Source organism: Arvicola amphibius, chromosome 7, assembly GCF_903992535.2.
Source record: "Arvicola amphibius chromosome 7, mArvAmp1.2, whole genome shotgun sequence".
NCBI classification, from domain to species: Eukaryota; Metazoa; Chordata; class Mammalia; order Rodentia; family Cricetidae; genus Arvicola; species Arvicola amphibius.
The window spans coordinates 65,912,903-65,936,780 of record NC_052053.1 but is presented as its reverse complement, the minus strand read 5'-3'; positions in this window follow the sequence as shown (position 1 = coordinate 65,936,780).

The following is a 23,878-nucleotide window of genomic DNA, read 5'->3' as shown; positions in this document are numbered from 1 at the left end:
CACTTCAGATGTGCTATTAGATGTGACTGATTTTAACAAATCCTATTAGATTTGTATCAGCTAGTTACATGTTCTATTCATAGTCTTTTGTGAATCATTGCCTTTTGGTTTTTAAAGATGGCCTATTTCGAGCCTTTGTATAGGTACATTCCTGTTTTTGTGACAAAAGAAAAACTTTAAAGCTGTCCCAAACAGAAAAATAATGGCTATCAAAAGTAAAAAATAAATAAATAAATAAATAAAAAAAAAATAAAGTCTAGTTTCTTGATTTTTCTATATATTTTGGAGATCAGACTTTTGTCTGTTGCGGGGTTGGTGAAGATCTTCTCCCAGTCAGTAGATAGCCCTTTTGTCTTAATGACAGTGTACTTTTCTTTACAGAAGCTGCTCAGTTTCAGGAGTTCCCATTTATTCAATGTTGCCCTTAATGTCTGTGCTGCTGGGGTTATACGTAGGAAGTGGTCTCCTGTGCCTATGTGTTGTAGACTACTTTCCACTTTCTCTTCTATCAGGTTCAGTGTGTTCAGATTAATATTGAGGTCTTTAACCCATTTGGACTAGAGTTTTGTGCATGGTGATAGATATCGATCTATTTTCATTCTTCTACAGGTTGACATCCAGTTATGTCAGCACCATTTGTTGAAGATGCCCTCTTTCTTCCATTGTGTACTTTTGGCTCCTTTATCAAAAATCAGGTGTTCATAGGTTTGTGGTTTAAGATCCGGGTCTTCTATTCGATTCCATTGGTCAAATTATCTGTTTTTATGCCAATACCAAGGTGTTTTCAATACTGTAGCTCTGTAATAGAGTTTGAAGTCAGGGATGGTAATGCCTCCAGAAGTTCCTTTATTGTATAAGATTGTCTTGGCTATCCTGGGTTTCTTGTTCTTCCATATAAAGTTGATAATTGCTCTCTCTAGGTCTATGAAGAATTTTGATGGATTTTAATGGGGATTGCATTGAATCTATAGATTGCTTTTGGTAGAATTGCCATTTTTACTATGTTGATCCTCCCAATCCAAGAGCAAGGGAGATCCTTCCATTTTCTGGTATCCTCCTCAATTTCTTTCTTCAAAGACTTAAAGTTCTTGTCAAATAGATCTTTCACTTCTTTGGTTAGAGTTACCCCAAGATAATCTATGCTATTTGTGGCTATCGTGAAAGGTGATTCTTCTCTTATTTCCCTCTCTGCTTTTTTATCCTTTGTGTATAGGAGGGCGACTGATTTTTTGGAGTTGATCTTGTATCCTGCCACATTACTGAAGGTGTTTATCAGCTGTAGGAGTTCTTTGGTAGAGTTTCTGGGGTTGCTTATGTACACTATCATATCATCTGCAAATAACTAAAGTTTAACTTCTTCCTTTCCAATTCAAATCCCCTTGATCTCCTTATGCTGTCTTATTGCTATTGCAAGAACTTCAAGCACTATATTGAAGAGATATGGAGAGAGTGGACAGCCTTGTCGTGTTCCTGAATTTAGTGGGATGGCCTTGAGTTTCTCTCCATTTAATTTGATGTTAGCTGTTGGCATGCTGTAAATAGCCTTTATTATATTTAGGTATGAACCTTGTATCCCTAATCTCTCCAAGACCTTTATCATAAAAGGGTGTTTCATTTTGTCAAATGCTTTTTCAGCATCTAATGAAATAATCATATGTTTTTTTTCCTTCAGTTTATTTATATGAATGATTACATTGATAGATTTGCATATGTTGAACCAGCTCTGCATTTCTGGGATAAATCTACTTGATCATAATTGATAATTTTTCTAATGTGTGCTTTGATTCTGTTTGCCAGTATTTTATTTAGAATTTTTTGCGTTGATGTTCATGAGTGAGATTGGCCTGTAATTCTCTTTCTTGCTTGAGTCTTTGCATGGTTTAGGTATCAGGCTAACTGTGCCTTTATAAAAGGAATCTGGCCATGGCTCTTCTGTTTCTATATTGTGAAATACATTAAGGAGTATAGGTATTAGGTCTACTTGGAAGTTCTGGTAGAATTCTGCATTGAAACCATCTGGTCCTGGGATTTTTTTGGTAGGGAGGTTTTTGATAACAGCTTCTAATACTTTGCAGCTTATAGGTCTATTTAGATTGTTCACCTGATCTTGGTTCAACTTTGGTATATGGTGCTTATCTAAAAAATGTCCATTTGTTTTACATTTTCCAATTTTGTGGCATAAAGGCTTTTGTAGTAAGATCTAATGATTCTCTGAATTTCTTCTGTGTCTGTGGTTATGTCCCCCTTTTCATTTCTGATCTTATTAATTTTCATGTTCTCTCTCTGCCATTTGATTAGTTTGGATAGGGGTTTGTCAATCTTATTGATTTTCTCCAAGAACCAGCTTTTTGTTTCATTGCTTCTTTGGATTGTTTTCTATGTTTCTATTTTGTTGATTTCTGCGCTCAGTTTATTTCCAGTCTTCTACTCCTGCTAGGTGAGTCTGCTTCCTTTTTTTCTAGAGCTTTCAGGTGTGCTGTTAAGTCTCCAATGTTTGGTTTCTACATTTTCTTTAAGTGGGTACTTAGTGCTATGAACTTTCCTCTTAGCACTGCTTTCATAGTGTCCCATAAGTTTGAGTATGTTGTGTCTTTATTTTCATTAAATTCAAGGAAGACTTTTATTTCTATCCTTATTTCTTCCTTTACCCAGGAGTGATTCAGTAGTTGACTGTTCAGATTCTATGAGTTGGTAGGCTTTCTGGGGGTAGCATTATTGTTGAATTCTAGCTTTAATCCATGGTGATCCAACAAGACACAGGTGGTTATTAATATTTTTGTATCTGTGAAAGTTAGGTTTGATACCATGTAAATGGTCAATTTTCGAGTAGGTTCCATGAGCTTAGAGAAGAAGGTGTATTCTTTCTTATTTGGGTGGAATGATCTATATGTGTCTGTTAAGTCCATTTGTTTCATGACCTCCATTAATTCTCTTATTTCTTTGTTAGGTTTCTGTCTAATTGAACTGTCCATGGGGGTTGGAAGTGTTTTGAAGTTTCCTACTATTAGTGTGTATGGTTTGATGACTGCCTTTAGTTTTGAAGTGTTTCTTTTACATAAGTGGGTGCCTTCATATTAGTGGCATACATATTCAGGACTGAGACTTCCTCCTGATGAATCATTCCTTTTATTAGTATAAAATGTCCCTTTCCATCTCTTCTGATTGATTTTAGTTTGAAGTCAATTTTGTTAGAAATTAATATGGCCACACCCGCTTGTTTCTTAAGTCCATTTGCTTGAAAAACCTTTTCCAACCCTTTACTCTGAGTAGTTGTCTGTCTTTGTGGTTGAGCTGTGTTTCTTGTAAGCAGCAGAATGTTGGATCATGTTTTTGTACCCAATCTCTTAGCCTGTGCCTTTTTATAGGTGAATTGAGTCCATTAATATTCAGTGATATTAATGACCAGTGGTTGTTAACTCCAGTCATTTTTTTGGTAGTAGAGTTTGTGTGTTACCTTTCTTTGAGTTGGGCTTGTGATTGGTTGCTAGATGACTGAGTTATTGTAGGTAGCTTTAGCATTGTTGGGTTCCTTGGGTTGTGATTTTCCTTCTATTACTTTCTGTAAGTCTGGATTTGTAGTTACATATTGTTTAAATTTGTTCAATTTTCAAGTCTTTAATCATTTCTTTCACTTCCTTCTTTTATCTATCTATCATCTATCTATCTATCTATCTATCATCTATCTATCTATCTATCATCTATCATCTATCTACCATCTATTTATTTTTCTGTACTGGATTTTTTGATTTCTCCCAATTTTTTGTTTATCTTTTCCTCCATTTCTTTGACAGAATTTTTCATTACCTCTTTAAGGGCCTCAAACATTCTCTTAAAGTTTTTTATAGGTCATTTTCTTCTGCTTCATCTACATTTGGTTGTTCAAGTTTTGCAATTGTAGGGCAACTAGTTTCTATTATTTCTCTTTGTGGTGTTGAGTGCATTTCACCTTGTCTACCCATCTTTTCCTCTAATTGATGTAGTTGAAGCTGTCTTGTTTCTGGTTATCAATCTTACAGGTGTCATTGGATCCAAGGATCACATAGTTGCTCCTTGTAGTGCAGTCAGGGTTTAAGTTCCAGTCACCCTCCTTGTCACTCAGTATTCCTGGAGTTTGATCTTAACTCCCTGAGGCCACTCTGCAATACGAGGGTTCTTTCATGCCTGCTCCCATAAAGGTTGCTTGCTTGGTGATGCTTATACACTGGCTTGGGCCTGCTCCAGAAGAGCTCACTATCTCAGGCCTACCTGGTGGAGGTTGCTGGTTTGGGCCTGCCATGGTAGAGGTTGATAGCTCAGGTCAGCTACCTCAGTGGTCCTCAATTCATGTCGGGTACTGCAAATGTCTCTGACTTGGGCCTCTTCCCTAAGTGGTGGCTGCCTTGTACCTGCTCCCGTGGAGGCTGTTGTCTCAGGCCTACTTCAGGGGAAGTCATTGGCTCAAGCCTAATCCTCTGGTGCTCACTGCATTGGGCCTGCTCTGGCTGGGGTAGCTGGCTCAGGTTTGTTCCCATGGAAGTCCCTGACTCAGGCCAGTTCAAGCAGATGTCCTTGGTTTCAGCCTGTTCCCTCACAGTTGCCTGACTTGTGCCCAGTCTTACAAAGGTCTCTGGCTTTTGCTTGTTCTCTCAGCAGTTGCTCCCTTGTACCTGCTCCTGGGAGGACTGATGCCTCATGCCTGCTTCAGTTGAGATTGCTGTTTCAGGCCTGCTCCAGCGGAGGTCACTGGCTTGCACCTGGATCTCCAGAGGTCTCTGGCTTTGGCCTGCTCCCTCAGGGGTTGCTCCCTTGTATTTGCTTTTATGGTGTTCCTATTTCTTTTTTTTTAAGAAGTGTTTTTTCCATTTACTTCTCTCCCAAGCCAGTGTATATTTTTAAACATACTGTAGCCATTTAGAGTTTTATTTTTCTCTGTTTTTATTATGTATCTATGTCTTTTTCAAAGCACATGAATCTTTAATTTGCTTAGCAATAAGGCTAGGATTAAAGCTGTGATTTTGGTGGCTGTCTCCACCACATTTATCAGTTTGTGGAGTGTCTACCTTCACGGTGGAGGAACTGGCCAAGGTCACCTATATTTCCACAACTCTGCAGAGTTTCTAGGTCATGCCATGACCAAGAAGCCTAAAATCAGCTACTTATAAGTGTCACTTAAGTGTTTGGTGGCAGAACCTCTTAAAATAGCCTAGATGTTTTTGCTGCTAACACGAGTCAGGAAGTTTCTCTTAAAGTAACCACATTTCTGCTTGCCTCTAGCAAGCATAGCCTACTGGAATAAAGATGGTTACCAAGAAGCTGCACTTGACTCTCATATTATCTGTCTAGAATTCTTTACTTAATGCTTTCTCAGGCTTTATGTGGAATTCTTGCTAAACTTTTTTTGGTGCCCTTTGTTGACTTAACTTTCTTTCCTACCTTGTTCTGTAGATATTCAGTCCCAAATAAACACACAGAGGCTTATATTAATTAAAAAATGTTCTGCTTATTGTTTAGACATATTATTAAGTAACTCTTTTTCATCTTTTTTTGAGACAGGGTATCCCTATAGTTTCTAGAGCCTGTCCTGGAACTAGCTATGGTAGACCAGGCTGGCCTCGAACTCAGAGATCCACCTGCCTCTGCCTCTGCCTCCTGAGTGCTGGGATTAAAGGCGTGTGCCACCACTGCTCGGCATTATTAAGTAACTCTAAGATCTCCTATAATTCTTGTTTATATGTAGTCACATGACTTGGTACCTTTTCTCAGTAATGCATTCTCATCTTACTTCTTCATTTGACTGGTGACTGGCTGCCTTTCCTCTTCCCAGAATTACCCTAGTCTGGTTGCCCTGCCTATACTTCCTGTTGTGCTACCTGTCAATATGCATTTTATTAAAACAATTTGAGGGCCAAGTCTTTTCAGTGTACAAGAGCATTATCCCACAGCACAGCTACCTGTACCAGGACAGGATGCCTGGAGACAGGAAGAATCAGTCACATACTTTCACAACCTCTGCGTTGGCACATATGTGGAATGGTGATACACACCTTGGAGAGAGAACATCTAGGCCATCCTCCTTCCTCAGAGAACTCAGCCTTGTGTGAGAAAAAGCAGTGAAGTCCCAAAGATCAAGAAGGGATTTAACTTAGGACAGGATTTTGGATTATAATGTAGGGAATCATCCCTGCCTTCATAAGGGAGGAAGTTAGATATTGACTTCTGCTTGTTCCAGGGTGAGCATCAGTGATCCTGTATTCTTGTTATCTGAGTCTGAAATAAAGAAGCATGTAGACTGGTGAGTCACTGGAAACACATCAGCATTAGACCCTTCCTTCTCTTTGTAGAGCTGCCTAGACACAGACTCTCTTCTTCCCTGTCCTTAAAAAGAAACATCTCATTTTTACTCACATAATGAATTTATTCAAATACACGTTACTTTTCCCAGATTTCTCCTCTCTCCGGATGCACTTTTTCTGGTAAAATTAATGTGCTTTTAAAAAATCTGCTGACTCTACTTAGTCCTGCCTCAATGTTCATGCATGTGGCCTCATTATTGGAGTAAGGTTGGGTAGTCTGTTAGAAACTGAAATCCCAAAGATAACTGATTCTCCTTCTTCCAACAGTTAATAATTTTGAATAATTTTTCATCTAAAGATTAGAATTGATTCTTGCCTATCATGCTGAGATGTTGGCTGGGGTGAACTTATGCATGCAGTTACATATGCTATGAGTTCATGAATGAGACATATCATGCTGTGGTGCTTAGAGTGATCTTGCACATGCAGTTGCAGCTGCTGTGACTTCATGATTGACACATCCCATGCTAGGTTGTTGGCTCATATGATCTTGTACATGCAGTTGCAGCTGCTGTGACTTCATAATTGAAACATCCAGTGCTAGGTTGTTGGCTCATATAATCCTGTGCATGCAGTTACAGATGGTGTGAATTCATGAGTTAGACATCCCATGCTGGAATGTTGGTTAGTGTGGACTTGTGCATATAGTTACAGCTGCTGTGTGTTCATGAGTGTGGCAGCCTTGCCTTGCCTGGAAAACACTGTTTCATTGACATCATCCCTCAGTTCTGCCTCTTAAATCTCTTTTTATTTCTCTTCTATTATTGATCCCCAAATCTTGGAAAGTGAAGGAATTGTTGAAATGTCCTATTTATACTGAGGACTTCAGGTCCTCCTATTCTTTAATTGTGAACTAGTTTTAGGTCTCTGAATTAATCAACACCTCCAAAAATCAGAGTTTTGATTTAGCTGAAGAAATGCAATGATATATGGTACAAATTTTAAATTCTTAAGGAGCTGTTTAATACAATGTTTATTTAACATAATAATAGTGCTAAATTATCTTCTAGGTCTTATGATCTATCATGTCATGAGTTCCTGTTCTGGTTCTTGGAAGCAGATAAAATTTCAGGTTTTTGGGAGTGGGCCTTAAATTCAATAAGAAGTATTTAGTCATTCCCATAACATTCATGGCACTATTGAACCAATGTGTATACATTGTCAGGCTCTTTACTATTGTAGGTTGTGATACTTGTTTTTGAGACCCAAAGCCAGGGTTAGATATCATCTCATGTTTTCAAACTTGCTTTCTCATGGGCAACTCAAGCACATTTCCTACTTCCTTCCCTGTTATCATAACTAGGATTTGTTGTTGCCTTGCTGAGCTTGTCACTGTATCACATTGTTATTATATGTGGTCCACACCTGCTTCTTGCCCCATTATCCCTCTGGACTGCATAAGAAACACAAGGTGAGAATACCACCTGGACACTCAGCTCCACTGCCATCTTACCCAAGGTCTCCACCCATTCTTTGCATACTGCCATGACTTACACACTCTATGGGCATGCATGTGACAATTCTCTGGGAGCAGATATGTACTGTAGCCAATGTACCTAAAATATTATTTTTTGGGTGATGACAATGAATTTGTTTCTTCTACTGAGGTCGCTGCAAGCCTGAGGCTCCTCTTGGATTTGCAGAGGTCTCTGTTTTTAAACTTTCTTCCTTTATTCATTATTTTCTTATTATTTTGACCTGGAGTAACATATTAATAAATCCCTTTCACTTAAATCGTGGTTTCCCTCTGCACCTAGGGAATCTAACTTGTACTAAAGTTCTGGAAGACAAACAAGATAAACACAGCATAGATGGATTTTATATTCACAGACCAAGGTACAGTTATCTTGACTCAGTGAAGAGATGAGCACTGCCTCGGGAAGCTATTTGAAACATCAGATGTCTGACTGTGAGACCTTGATTTGGCTGGACTGAGTGATCCTGGTACATGGTGTGAGTGTCTCAGAGGTTCACATAAGAGGAGCGTGGGTCTAAAATGCTTCTGATGAGAGGGGGGGGATGTGGATGAGGTAATAGACTGCACAACAGCTACCACAGCCACACAGTCACACTTACACATACAGTTCCACATTCCAACACACACTCATACACAGTCACAGACACACACACAACACAGAGTACCCCCTCACACATGCACACTCACAAACTGACACACAGCAACAAAGTCAGACTCATAAACTTCCCCATTCACAGAACCAAGGGTGTCTTTCTTTCTTTCTTTCAACAGGTCCTCTCTGTCTGGCCTGGAATCACTATTGACCAGCCTGGTCTTGAACTTCAAGACATACTTTTGCCTCTGTCTTCCTAGTGCCCAGATCAAAGGTATGTGGCACTGTGCCTGACCATCAAACACAGATTTTTAAAGTAGAATGTTTTAATTTCACTAAAAGTAGTTTCGTTATCCATAAAGTGTAATCTGAGCACTGTTTTCCTGCCCTCACCTCATCTGAGAGTCTCCACAGCACTCATTTTAACCAAATAATGGCAGGCAGATGTCTTATAACCATTTATAAAGACATTTAAGTATTGAACTCATGACATTCTTTTTATATATACATAGAATGGATTAAAAATCCATAATTTCCAACATATTTTGTTCAGGTAATGTAAATAATATCAAAACTTCAATTGAATAAAATCATTATTTAAGTATATGGAGTCACTTGGAAGTGGACTTGCTTCCAATGGCTCTTGTGTTTAAACTTTGTTCTCTATCTGATGGTGCTCTTTAGAGATGCTGTGGAATGCTTGAGAGGTGGTGCCTCAGGAGGAACTGTGTCACTGTGTGTGCATCTTGAATTCTTATACATCAGTTCTCTCTGTGATTTATTCTCTACTTGCAGAATGCAGGTGCAGTGTGAGAAGTCCTGTGTGCCATGCCTTTCTATCAGAATGGACTGTGCCCCTACACCTTCAGTCAAATAGACTCTTTATTTCTGCAGTGGCTTCCTGTTAGGTAAATTTCACAGAATAGGAAAACAAGAAATGCAGCAATAAATGACAAATATTTTATCTATAAATAGTAGTACAAAGCCTACTTGGGAATGGGAGATGTGATATTTAATGGAGCATGGCTTGAGCACTTAGCTACAAAGAGAGTTAAGGTGTTTGGAACACAAACTAAATAGACATAATCAGTACATCAAAGACTTCAGAATTATTCATGTTACTCAGAATCTCAGAGAACAAAGAGGAAAGGGAGGCTGGAAGAATGTAAGAGGTGGAAAAATGACTTCATCAGATTGGTATCAGGCAAGACTGTAGGAGGGCATTTTCTTGACTAAAAATTGGTTTTGGAAGGCTTAGGCAGATTAGAAAGTGCCATCCCTGGACAGGTGTTTCTGGGTTGTATAAGAAAGCATGCTGAACAACCATGGAGAGCAAGCTGGTAAACATTGTTTATGTGTGATTTTTGATTCAGTTCCCCCTTTCAGTCTCTTGCCTTATTCCATGATTTGATTTTTCTCTATAATCATCTGTGAGAGCTAAGATGATATTTATTCCTTCTTTTCCCATGATGCCTTAGGGCATAGTTTTCATCAAATTAAAAAATATAGTCTAAAATAATTTAAAATTCTTTTGATGAGATGACAGACATGCAAACACAATCAATTATACAATCATAGTTATAAATACAGTCACATATCCCAACACATCAGACAAACACACACACACAGACACCCATCAAATGTACATTCAAAAACACTCACTGGTAGAAGGGCTGACTTTCTTTCTTACTTTCCTTTGATTGGCACATTTTGGTTGGCTTGGACTCACTATGTAGACCAAGCTGATATTGAACTATGAAACTTTTTCTAGGCACTGCCCATGTAATGAGAGCCTTAAAATTAATTATTTATTTTTTGAAAATATTTTCACTCAATATGTTCTGATTACTGTTACCCTCCTTCACTCATTCCCAGGTCCTTTCGCTCTCTCACATTGTCCAGTTGTACAATGGAAGATTTTTTAGGACATTGAAGGGATTTTCCGCATTGTTTTCATTTTTATCTTGGCAATAAATGGTTTAAAAATCCATAATTACCAAAATATTTCTCCTTTAAAATCATTATACATTTATTTCTTTTATAGATCACAATATTCTTATTAATGTATACAATGTATAATGATAATATCCAGTGCTAAGGAGATGGCTAGGAAGTAAGGTGCTTGCCTCCTAATATGAGTACCTCACTTTGATTCTCATTACTTAATTAGGAAGCTGGGTAAGATGGTTTATCCTTATATTCCCATCACTTGGTAGATTGTGACAGGAGGCACTTTGGGACTTATATCTAAACATTCTATCTAAACATGTGAGCTACAGTTTCAGTGCAACAATCTGTCTCAAAAAATAACTTAAAGGGCAATTGAGGAAGACCCTCCTAATCAACATGTGGCCTGCACAGTCATATGCAAACATACACATATGAAGACACAGTATCAGCAATGAGCATTTTAATTCATTCAAACATTTACTTTTTCCTGGATTGAACTCATAGTTTGTAGATGTTTAGAACTATCTCAGGGAGAGGAGGGGGAAGAGGGGAAGAGGGAAAGGAAGAAATTATATCTCCAATTGGTGCCTCCTATCCAGTCTGGACCACATGAAATGTTGGCATCATCATCTACTGCGAAGATGGAAAAATAAGAGAAGAGTGTACACATAAGCATTGCAGTGTCTGCTCCACACTGAAATGAGAAATGCAGAATATGCTTAGCTGTGTTTCAGTCTCTCGTATTCAAAGAGGAACTGGGAATCTTAGGCAGGAAGATAAATTGGTTTGTCTGCAGAGGCTAGTTCAGGGAAAGAAGGCCAAGAACCTGAAAGCAAACCCCCACTCCCAGTCCCACAGGACACAGGACCTGGGCTCAATTGTCCAAGGATGCTGTTGTAACCTGTGTAATGTAATATTATGACAACATAAACATCTCTTGAGTAAACACATAAGCACTCAGACAGAAACACAGAAACAAGGCAGAGATCTACCTACACATGTATAGGCATACAAGAAAAGAGAAATAGATCTGTATTAGCAACTTGTGTTGCTTGAAAATGTTCTGTTTCTATCTGTCATTCATCCTACTTAAAAATGTCAACATCATGCTTGTTTATAATGTTCTCTGATTATATCCATTCATCAGACTACTCTCTCTCTTTTTCCTCTCACTACTTTGTCTGTTCTGTCTTCTCCCACTCTCATGTCTCTTCTCTCTTCCCTCCTCCTCTGCTTCTCTTTCTTCCTCTTTGCTTCCTTCTTCTGCTCACCAGAAGTTAGATTTCTGGGTAACACTGTCTTATATGTGTAAATCTCTGAGGGACCACCATAGTGTTTGCCAATGTCACAATAGAGCCATGTTCACAACAATACAGCACATGGATCCCTTCCTCCATATCCCCCACACTCATTTAAATACTTTCCTTTGGCAAATGGTACTTGCACCATTGGTTACAAGCAACTTATCCTTTAGGCTTTAATATCCATGTCTCTGGTTATTAGAGACGTTGGCCTGTGCAATGTCTTCCGCCTACATCAATTTGTCAAGATGAAGGAGTGCAATAGGAGGATGGAGGGCAGGAAGTTGTCTGCCCATGAGGACATCGCCTTTCCCCACTGTGTTCCTCAAGCTTGTTATACCTTGTGGACCCAATTCTCAGACAAATGAGAGGAATGAGTTTTTTTTTTTTGTGAGAAGAAAAATGAGACTGATGTCTTGAATGAGATAAATGGTGTTCTAACCTTTACCAAGGAGAATTGATGCTATAAGCACAATATTTATTAATCAAAACTTAGGCTTTATTTTTTAGATATTATGATTTGAATCAAGGTTTCATAGATAACTACACAAGAACTTAGCCACTGGTATAACTCTCAGAACTGAATGAATTTTTAAAGAAATACTTTACTTTTAAATGTATATATAAACTTTCGTGTGGGTAGTGCAGTATTCATGGAGACAAACAGAGACCATAGTGTTCTCTGGACTCACAGATGTTTTCGAGCTGCCCTGAGTCTAGGGCTAACACTTTCCAGGTTATTTTCATTCCCTACAGTCTGACACTTCACTAAACATAATCACTTCTGCCCTGCTTGATGATTTTCTTCTAGTCAGAGTGCATTCTGAATTACAAGGTAACAGAACCATACTTCTGTAGTTCAATTTTTTGCCACAGAAGAAAAACTGGATAGAATATAACTCTGAGCTTTGATCTCATGACTGCAAATGAATGGGTTTGTCAGACAATAAGTTGTTCTATTTAAATGATGTGTGGATAGCATCATCACTGGGACTCATTGGGCAATCAGTCAAGCCAGCTGGCATATTTCAGGCCTAGTTGGAGAACCTGTGTCTAATATATACTGCAGATTAATAGAGGAATACATCATATGTCATCATGTGCAGAGGGAGAGGGTGGACGGAGGGAGGAAGGGAAGGAAGGAAGGAGAAAGGAGGCAGAAAGGGATGAATAGTAGTACCAGGTGAAATAGAGGGTGAGGAAAAGAGAGAGAGTGAAAAAGAAACAGAGGGCAAAAACAGTACATTAAACAAACAGAAAAGCATGTCACAATGTAAAATAGATATTTGAATAAAACTGTAAACACTTCAAGGATTACTGTAGAGAGAATCTTAGAATGTGATATGGAGATGCAGCCCAGTCACAGGGGAGTCCATCCCTTTAAGCCTCTCTGATCAGGCGCCTGTGTCCCAGAGCTCTGTGTGCTCTCAGCGCCCCCTGCTGGTCCTCAGCACTTTTCATGGAAGTTTGTGTCTGAGTTCACAGAAGCTTTCACTCACAGTGCCTCTTGTACAGTAATATGTGGCTGTGTCCTCAGACTTCAAACTGCCCATTTCCAGGTATAGGGTGTTCTTGGCATTGTCTCTGGAGATGGTGAATCGGCCCTTCACAGCGTCGGCGTAGTTGATGCTATTACTATTATAAATAGATGCAATCCACTCCAGGCCCTTCCCTGGAGCCTGGCGGACCCAGCTCATCCAGTGGTTACTGAAGGTGAATCCAGAAGCCACACAAGAGAGTTTCAGGGACTTTCCAGGTTGCACCAAGCCTCCTCCGGACTCCACAAGCTGAAACTCACACTGGACACCTGCAAGCAGAGATTCCTGATTAGAAAACTGTCACAGAATCCAATTTTCTTCTTCCTCATGTACACAAATGTACACAGTATATGATCTCCATAAATTACCTTTTAAAACAATGACAAGGAAATGCCAACTGAGCCCCAAGTTTATGGTGAATAGTCTCTGACCAGTGGTGATCAGTGAATGGGAAGGCCAGGGAACTCAGGTCTAGGCTCCTCTGTCTGAGCTGCAGGGTCAGGGAAATGCTGCTTTTCATTGGCACAGAGAATCCTCATTTGCATGTCTTCCTTCTCTAGTTGCTCTAGGGTTGGAGCCTTGAGGGAAGGCCGTGCTCATACCAGATATAAGGCATCAAAATCAACAATGCCAGTTATAGGAATGGACATAAAATTGTAGTTTTTGATTCACATTTTCCTTGTGAAGAATTCACAGCAGTCCAGTTAGTTCCTTTATATGTGTGAGCACAGAACATGTGGATATTTGTTATCAGGTCTCCTTAGTACACATATGAAATTAAGTGTGCCAAACACAAATGTTTCTACACAGGAGCTCAGTTTTTCCTACTTTTTGGCCTGGATATGGATTCACCCTGATGTGGCTCTTTGACAAGGTCACAACATTCAGATGCTGTTAGCATAGCTCAGTCTCTGTTGCAAGAACACTTGGGAATTTTCTGAATTTTACTTACTTTTGAGACCATGCTGTCTTCATGCTATAAGAGAAGTGCAAGTGAGATATCCCTTGTCATTCTTTCTCTCCACTGCTTTGTACTTGCTAAGGAGACCTATTGCCATTAGCATCAAATGCACTTTTGTACATTCCAAAGTTCTCTCTCTGATTCCTTTAAACTCCCACTCCATTGTTATCTTCTGTCATCATTACTCAGGCGATTCATGACTGTCTATTTTGTGATAGAATAGTTTTCATCTACCTAATAATATAATTGCCAAAACCAGAATTTTAATTAAGTTTTAGGAAAAAACTTATTGTTATTTAAGCAGTTGTCTGGTATCCCTCCTAGTCATCTACTTTCCATCATCACTGCCAGTTTTTGCTTACCCTGTGCTTCATTCTCCTTGTCCCTCACTTAAGATGTCTTCCTTTCCTAGGGTTCCCAATCTACTTACAAGGTCTACAAAACAGATGCCAGAACACCTGACACAAATAATCTAGGTTCTAAATATGACAGAAACAGGTAGTCTTTGTCCTCAATATTTGCTATATTTTATGACATAACTGCTTCCAGTTCCAATTACATTCTTCCAAGACTCAGAGAACACTGAGGAGAGAAGGTGGAAAGAACGTCAGAGGTTGAGCATAAAGAAGAGTGCTGTGAACTGCTGAATTCTGGATTTGACATGACTCTCACATCATGAACTTATAATGGCAGTTGTTTTCTGTGTAAGCATACCTAAGACCAAGCCAGTCAAAACCATTGTGTAGATTATTTCCAGGCCTTCCTTCTCACTGATGATCTGTTGGATATAGATCTTTTCTGAAAACTGAGAATGTTTCTTTTTGAGAATGTAATCATTTGTAGGTTTTTTTTTTATACTACAGTGCCTGGCTACACATGCATGCCACATGGGCAACATTAACTAGACTTAAAGAGGTCAATAAGTTGTAAAAATTTAATGTTGGGGATGATTTGGGGTTGGTAAAAGAAAAATAGAGTGTAAATGTGATTAAATTTAATTGTATATATTTTGGGTATGCATTTCCTCAAAATGAAGGAAAAGTAGTACCCATTGAATGGCTGGATTGTTTTAAAAAATAAATCCCCAGCCGGGCAATGGTGGCGCACGCCTTTAATCCCAGCACTCGGGAGGCAGAGGCAGGCGGATCTCTGTGAGTTTGAGGCCAGCCTGGTCTACAAGAGCTAGTTCCAGGACAGGCTCTAGAAACTACAGGGAAACCCTGTCTCGAAAAACCAAAAAATAAAAAATAAAAATAAATAAATCCCCAAAGAAAATGCTTAAGAAAGATACTACTAAATGAAATAAGAAATACTATATGAAAGAAATGGGTAGGCAAGGCAACATTTAGAAAAGGAAATTGAGATGAAGGTTTGTTCACACTTTATTTTGAATTACACTGAAGTACCTTGATAATAAAGCCAGCATGGAGCATCTCAAATGCTAACATATGGGGTCTGGGAGAGGAGCTACAGACCTGAGGTAGTTGATGGTGCTTGTGGAGGTGCCCAGGGAATAGTAAGGATTTGCAAGGTCAATACGGGGGTTCTCTTAGGCATACATGGGTCATCTGTCAGGTAGAAAGCAGGGCACTGTGCAATTTGAGTGTGGGTGAATCAGTAGAACATGTCCAGGGTAATAAATTGGCTGATAACTGGGTTTTGAGAAGAGATCAGAGGTCAAGAAGAGGAGTAAATTTACTACTTGGATTTTCTAGCCAGGTTGTGTAACTGATGGGTCCCTGTACGATGAAGACATAAATTTAGGGACTCCTGACAGAGAGAAGCTGGGAGAAGAGACACAGAACACCAGGGTACTGGCAAGTGGGACTTTGTGAGATCCCTTAGGGAAGATATTATGAGAGTGATATCTGCAAGATAGGTCATTATTTTGGTGTGTTGACTTAGTGAGACAAATGATGAGCACTGTTGAGTTAATTCAGAATTTTTTCTATTATCCAGTGTTCCTCTGTTGCCATTATTCCTTTCTCATTAGCATTAAGAAAATTCAAGGTTAATAAAGCTTTATATCTATTTCCTGGGATATTTTCCATTCCTTTCTGTTTACTTAACTTATCCCTTAGAGTTCAGTTTGAGCTTTCTATAACTGCGTGACCTGTAGGATTATTTGGTATAACTATAATATGCTTTATATTATGATAAGCAAAAAAATAACTGTTTCATTTTCTTAGAGACATATGCTGGACCATTATCTGTCTTTATTTGTACAGGTATAACCTTGTTGGCCACAACTTCTAATAAATGTGTGATTACTGAATCAGCCTTTTCCATGTCAAAGCAGTTGCCCATTGAAAACCTGAATTCATGTCAATGGTGTGGTGTACATATTTTAATTTACCAAATTAGTTAAAGTGGAACACATCCACCTGCCAGATTTTATTTTCAACGTTCATTGTGTGCAGGATCCATTCATCCATTGGTGCTGATCTGACCTTTAAAGCTCCAAGTATTTTTTTTTGCATTCTAAGTTGATATTTTCAAAAGCCATAGATACAGTATTCATGTAGCTTCTGGGTCTGTTGCTCCTGTTTGTGCAGTCTGAATTGACCTTTGTAAAAAGTCACTAAAGGTTTCTTTCTGGCCCTGTTTAACCCTGGAATATTATTCAATTCTTTTTACTATTTATGAATCCTGTCCCAAGCATTTAAAGCTGCTGTGTGGCATATGTACAAGGAGTGTTCATCATATAGAGCCTGTGGGTTTGAGTTATAGCCCTTGCCAAGAGTTTGATCTTGTGAAGCCTCAAATCCTTTTGCTTTTAACTGTTGTTCAAAATGTTTGCCCCTTCCCCCTAGTTACACTTCCATAGCAGATACAGTCTGTCTTTGAGGACCACTGAAACTAATTAAAGCTAATCGTGTGGAGAGACCTTAATGCTTGAAGCCCATGTTTTCACCATTTCCTTAACAGATGATGACAACAAGCCATAAGATACTATTGCTTACTTAATTTCCTTTAGATTGCTCTTAACTATAGGTTGCTATTTATATTCTTTGAATACTCTCAGGTATTTAGTACCAGATAGCTAATCAAAGGAGATTACCAGATAACTAGCTAAAACTCTGGGTAAGTCATATTGGACTCTGACATGTATTGGCTAGGCAAAATCCTGTTCTTGTATCTTCTCTCTCTTTTCTTCAGTTCCTATAATTTTCTCAATTGTTTCAAATCTTTTTACCACTGCCTTTCGTAAAGTCGGAATCTCCTGTGTAAAGTTCTAGCACCCTCATTCATTCATTTAGCTTCTTGTCCTTATTCTGCACATATGATTCCAAGGTATGAAATTTGTCCAGTAAATATAATGTCTCATTCTTGTACATTATATGAATGGTGCACATATTGCCTCCCTGGAGAGATTCCACATCCAATAACCCATCATAATTTTTTAACAGATTCTGATTGTTAAATTCAACATTATGAATTTTTTCAGATAATTTCTCAGCACCTTGTGACATGGATTGATTTTTTCTTTCAAATTAATGTTATCCTTTTCAATGGTATTAAGTTTTTCAGATAGCTGTTCATTATTATTCTGTAAAGACTATATCATATCTAAAAGTGCCTCATTCTTGACTCTATTATCAAACCATTTTTAAGGAAAAATATGAAAAAAATGTTAATTCCCAAAATCAAATAAATGGATGTATATAGACAATCACACAAGCCTTGCAGAATGCCATCTATAGCATAAGCAAAAATCGTTATTAAATTCCTGAATATTAAGGTTGTCTGTCATCATATAACTTTCAATTTTGTTAATTCACTTACCTTCCTCAGAAAGTTTCAGTAGGGCTGGAGAGATGGCTCAGTGGTTAAGAGCATTGCCTGCTCTTCCAAAGGTCCTGAGTTCGATTCCCAGCAACCATATGGTGGCTCATAACCATCTGAAATGAGATCTGATGCCCTTTTCTGGCCTGCAGGCAGACACATAGACAGAATATTGTATACATAATAAATAAATAAATATTTAAAAAAAGAAAGTTTCAGTAAATTGTTGTAGGTATAATAATGTTTGTTGGTTGCAGACATATAGTGGAGAGTCATGGAGGAGTGATGGCAGCAGGGGTGGGTGAACACGCCTGCTTTGGCTGCTCACATCGTTGCCTACTTAGATACTGACACATATGCTTTATTTAAATATTAAGAGCAGCTATTAACGACAATTAAATTGATTCCATACACAAAGAAATTTGTTTGGTGGCCAGAATAAGATAGATACCCAATATTTTCTATCAGTCATGAGCCAAAATGTGTGCATCTGGCCAATGTAACATTGGGTGGATAACTAAAGCACACACTGTGAAAATCATGGTACCAGGATGGTTATGGGACGTAATGGTGAAAGGTGAATACAGGAAACCAGCTGACATCAGCTAGAATGTGCAAACAGGTGGGTGAGAATTTTGTTGTCTGAGGGGACACACTAAACCTTCAGAGAAATCATTATATTGGACTCCGAGTGGAAGGAAATTTTTATCAATATGCAAATGTTTAAAATTGAGTTTCTCAAAAATGATAATGGTTGTACAATTTTATGGAATCTTATGTGTTTAGAAATAGGAAACTATGCATAATACATTTTCCAATATAATTTTGGAAAATCACATTAATTCAGGGAATTTGTGGTTTGTTTATTGCATGTAAAAAATAAAGTGGATGAATTAGAGATTATTTAAAATTTCTGAGTTTCGTTACTGAACTTACAATGCCTGTCATAATTACTGACTTCTCTTAAAATAAAGGTATCTACAATCACACACACACACACACACACACACACACACACAAAGTTCATGTTCTGATTTGTATAGAGCAAGAAACAAAAGATTAGCTTAAAGGGTTTATGAAAAAATAGAAATTGAGTGTAACAATAACAACAAATTTATCAGAATATAACAAATGTGACAGGGGCTACTAAAAGAATTCCTTGCTTATAAGAGGAAGTTGTAGGTTACATCATTAGAAATCTGGCTTGTGCAGCATATTCTAGAACTCCATAGCTTCTGAATCATTTATCCTATGTTCCTGCAATGTCCTCATTTGTCCTCAGAGCCCTCTGCTGCTCCTGAGTGTCTCTGTAGGGAGGTTTCTGCTCAAGCTTATATTCTATCTGGAAGAGAAATAGGGGACTGCATCTTCAGTTTGCAGATTGTTTGGTTTTTGACTTGAAGGTGGCCTTGTTAATATTGAAATGGGCTTTGAGAGTTGAATCATAATAAGTGCTTCCACCAATTCATATTGTTTCCGTCTACTCCAGATCTATTTTCAGAGACTTGCAGAATCAGCTTACACTTTACCTGGTTTACAGGAACCCAGATACAGTGCAGGTGAGAGACGGTTTTTGAGGGATGCACTAAGATAGGTCCTATCTCTATCAGATGAACCTGTGGCATGGTATCTGGGGACAAGAAACATTACTATCAGTCATACATGCTATAGATGACATGTCTAGGTGCCTCTTCTGAATTCTGGAAATAATTACAACTAGGATTAGTAACCAGGAAGATTAACAGTGCCAGGCCAACAATTCTCTGCTGGAGGACCTAGCTTAGAGATGGGGCTTCTGAGCTAGGCCTTGATTTTCAGCCTAAGCCTGAGGGCTGCTTTGAATTGGGGAAGATTTCTGACAGAACAAAAGAAAGCATGGGGCTTGCATTTTTTCTTCCAAATGACTGGTTTTGTCATGTGTATCTTTGATGAAAATAAATGTATACTCTTGAATATTATCTTTGCCCAGTCTGGATTTCCAATTCTGGAAAACCAGGGAAGAGTTCAGAAACAAAACATGGGAATATTTATCATGAGTTTGCATTTACATGAAAGCAGAATAGTGAGCCATTTCATATATGCAATTTTACAACTGTGTAATTTCCAGCAGAGGATCTAAGATGGCATTAGCGCCTTGGGAATCAAAAATACTGCTTAAGAAATGACTCAGAATTCTTCTTTTTGGTTCAGTGGAGACACCTTATTCTCACCACTCATCTAGCAGTTCAGCTTGTGAGAAAGCAGAGCACGAACATTTAGTGCGTTTCAGATGTTTGTCTGAGAGGAGAACTAAGGAAGTTATTTGGGTCCATCTCCCTATGTTCAGACTGTTCCCCTTTACATTGTAGCTATGGTACTTGGGGAACAGTCTTTGTGCCTCCTGATTTTAGTTTCACTTTCTATCTGAATATGCTTTATCTATCCTTCATTGTCTTCCTCCTCAGCTTGCAGCTCATAACAAAATTATGTGTCTAAGCATGATTATTGCGTTGTTGATAAATCAGAAGGTCCATGGGTAATAACACTTCATAAAAAGCAATAGCATGCCACCAGGTGTGAGGTGTATGTTAACTGAGGTAATAAAAAACACAGGACCCTAGATTATGGCAAGTAGTGAAGAGGAGGACTTGCTTGTACTTGAGGATTTGAGAACCTTGAATTGAGGATCAGAATAGAAAGTTTGTAGTAGATGTAAGTCTTTATTCTGATTCTTGATAAAATAAATCACCATGGAAGGGAAGTGCAAAGCTGAATTCAAACCTTGTTATCTTTGTAGACTATGCTGTTGTTATTAAGGGCCAACAGGCAACACTTTTTCCTAAGAGTCTCAAATGACACTTTTCTTTGTTTCCTTTTGTAGTTATTAAATTTCCTGAGAAAAATCAATGAAAGGGAGAACAAATTTATTTTGTGTCACACTTCAGTTGCACAGTTCATCCTGACAGATAGTCAGTTTGGCAGGAACTTAAAGGAGTTGGCTTCTCCCATTCTTAATCATGAAGTAGAACAAGATGAATGCTGCTGTTCAATAGTGTGTCAGATGTTCACAATCTCCTCTTCATAGTGGAAATATTTACTATATGTAACACATAGGAATGACATTTATATTGATCAGAGAAACAATGGGGCAATAAAAATTGATTCAAGTGTGTGTTTGTATGTGTGTATGTATGTATATATGACCTTACAGAAATCAAGTAATTCTGATTTTTCAATACATTATCAACACTACATTGAGCAAAAATAGCATTATTCAGAAAGGAGATTAACTTAATAGTTTACCTGTATGTGCAATAAACTAACATAAACGCACAGAGAATTCCAAAGTGAAGGATTACTGTCATTTGATTGATGAGAAGACAAAATAGTAGGTGGTGATTACAGGGCTTTCTAATGGAGTCAGGTTATTCTAAAGTGGTGGAATGGGTATATAAAAAGGGATTAGTAAATTACCTTATGGAATAAGGTCTGTGTAGTGCAATAGTAGTGACTTACATAGATAAACGTGGAATCTGGTCATTGATTCAGGATATCTGAGCAGCTCCAATCTCCCTCCAAAATCTTGCAGTTTTCCTAGAGAACTACTGTTGTTCACTGTTTGTTGGATGCCTGAAGAAACTTGTTCTAATAGAATGAATGCTGCAGATATGAATAGATAAACTTTTCAGGAGTGAAAGCAAAAAGACAGAAAAGCTAAGTTTCTTTCTTTCATGTGCTTTTTATCTAGTCTGTCATCTAACAGTGCTGTCCACATGCAACTGAGTAGGGCTTATCTCAAATGATATGACACAAGGAATCATAAAATAATTGTGTGGAAGTTGGCATTGGAGGTGGGAGAGGAAAGAATACACATGATATAAATTATATTCTATGTTTGTAATTAACAAAGAAAATAATAAGAAAACAGGAAAAAGGTTCTCACAAGAATACTTAGTAGGTGAAGTTTTATTTAATTTCTTAACCTGTCAAGTTTAAAACCCAGATTAATCATTACTGTGTCATGCAGAAGTGTCTCTGTAGCTTCACTTGTATGGCCCAAGCTCAGCAGTAGTAACTTGTAGAGTGTGCTGCACCTAGAGAGTGTGAGTCTCAAGAAATGCAGTTTAAGCTTCATACAGAGAAGAAATGTAGAACAGGAACTATTAAAGGGTCATGATAAAATTTTAAGATGGTAGTAACAATAGTTCAATGTTTCTTATGTGCTTGCTGACATATGGAAACATCAGTTTGTACATAGTAAACTCAGTTCTGCTCGGACCTTATTAAGACAGTTAATATAAACAGATGAATGTCATGTCACTTGGTGCATAGATAAATAATAGATGGATGGTAGGCAGGTTGGTGCATGACTATATTACTAAATATTTGTAGATGATAGATACATAGTTGGTTTATAGCTGTCTATGATATATCATGTTGTATGAATATCTGATATTCATATAAATCAAAACACAGGCATAGACTTGGGCATCTTTTCTTTCTGATCATGATGTGGTTTTGTTAAATCATGCTCAGCTTTCTTTCCACATTTCTCTTAAGATTGGGTGCATGTACAAATTTCTTACTGAAACATTTGCTTAAAATTAAACTGACCTCATCATGTTGGTAAGTTATTATATTTCAAGCATCAATGGCAAACATGACTTCACACTCTGATGCATCTGTATGTGCACACATTTTGTTAAGCACATCCTATCACATAGAGCATGCACACAGCCATTAGCTCCATTATATTCTGTGTGAGCAGGTCCTAAACAATATGAAAAAAAAAGACTAGAGAAAAATCCCCAGTTTTTTCTTCATGTCTTTCCTGAATTGGATTCTTTGGGTTTGTTCTGTGATGCTAGTGCCCTCCTGGTCGCAAGCTCCTCTGCAAGAAGTTTTGTGTCTGGACTCACACGGAAGTGTCCTCACTGTGTCTCTTTCATAACCATACATAACAGTATCCTCAATGGTCACAGTGTACAGTTTCAAGAAGAACTCGTTCTCAGATGTTTCACTAATAATGAACCATCATCTCTTGAAGGACGAATTATAAATGGTACCACCACCACCACCACTACTTATGTAAATCACCCACTTATGACCTTTCTTGGAGCTCTCAATTCCAGTCCCAGGCTGGTGATGGAGAAACCAATGACAATGCAGGTGAGGAAAAATGACTGTGACAGCTTAATCAGTCTAGGTCTTGTCTACTAAAGTTTCACCTGCGATAGCAACCTGAGTATAAGAAAATTAGTCTCTGTCAATTATCTGCTGTTAAAACTTCTATAATGTAACATTTGTAACACTCACCACAAGGTGTGTCACCAGTCACAGGAGAAGACTATTAGTCTTACCAATATACAACAGCCCTGTTTGCACTGAGGTCAGGAATGTGTGCCAGAGAGCTATATGATCCCATAGCCTATGGAATCCTACACCTCATAGATAAGGATATAAAAGAACTGGAAGATAAATTTTCATTCAGGAAGTCACATCAGCATATGAGGAATACTTTATTGAATATACTACCCTGTGCTTCAACCAATCACTCATTACTGCCCCTGAGAGCCAGTCATGGAGTATTGTATCAGGGCTCACATTGATGGTCCTTCATTTTTTTATTTGTACCAAATTACTATATGGCAACACACTCCATCTTTACAAAATTCAGTTATGGGATAAACTGTTTCTTCACTGTGTGTGTGGAGATGAAGATGTGACTCAGGACATGTGGAATCTAGTCCAAGTTTCAAGAACCACTTTTGTGTCATATGTCAAGGCTCTCATCCCATTTCCTGTAGTTTGGCTAACAGTCACTAATAGGAGATAAAGCTTGGTGATATGACTTCTCATATTTCTTACTTTTAAATGCACTTCAAGCTGTGGATATTATATCTTGCTCTGTGTCAATAATAAGTGGGCTCCTTATGGAAAGGCCCAAGGCTCCTCAAACAAA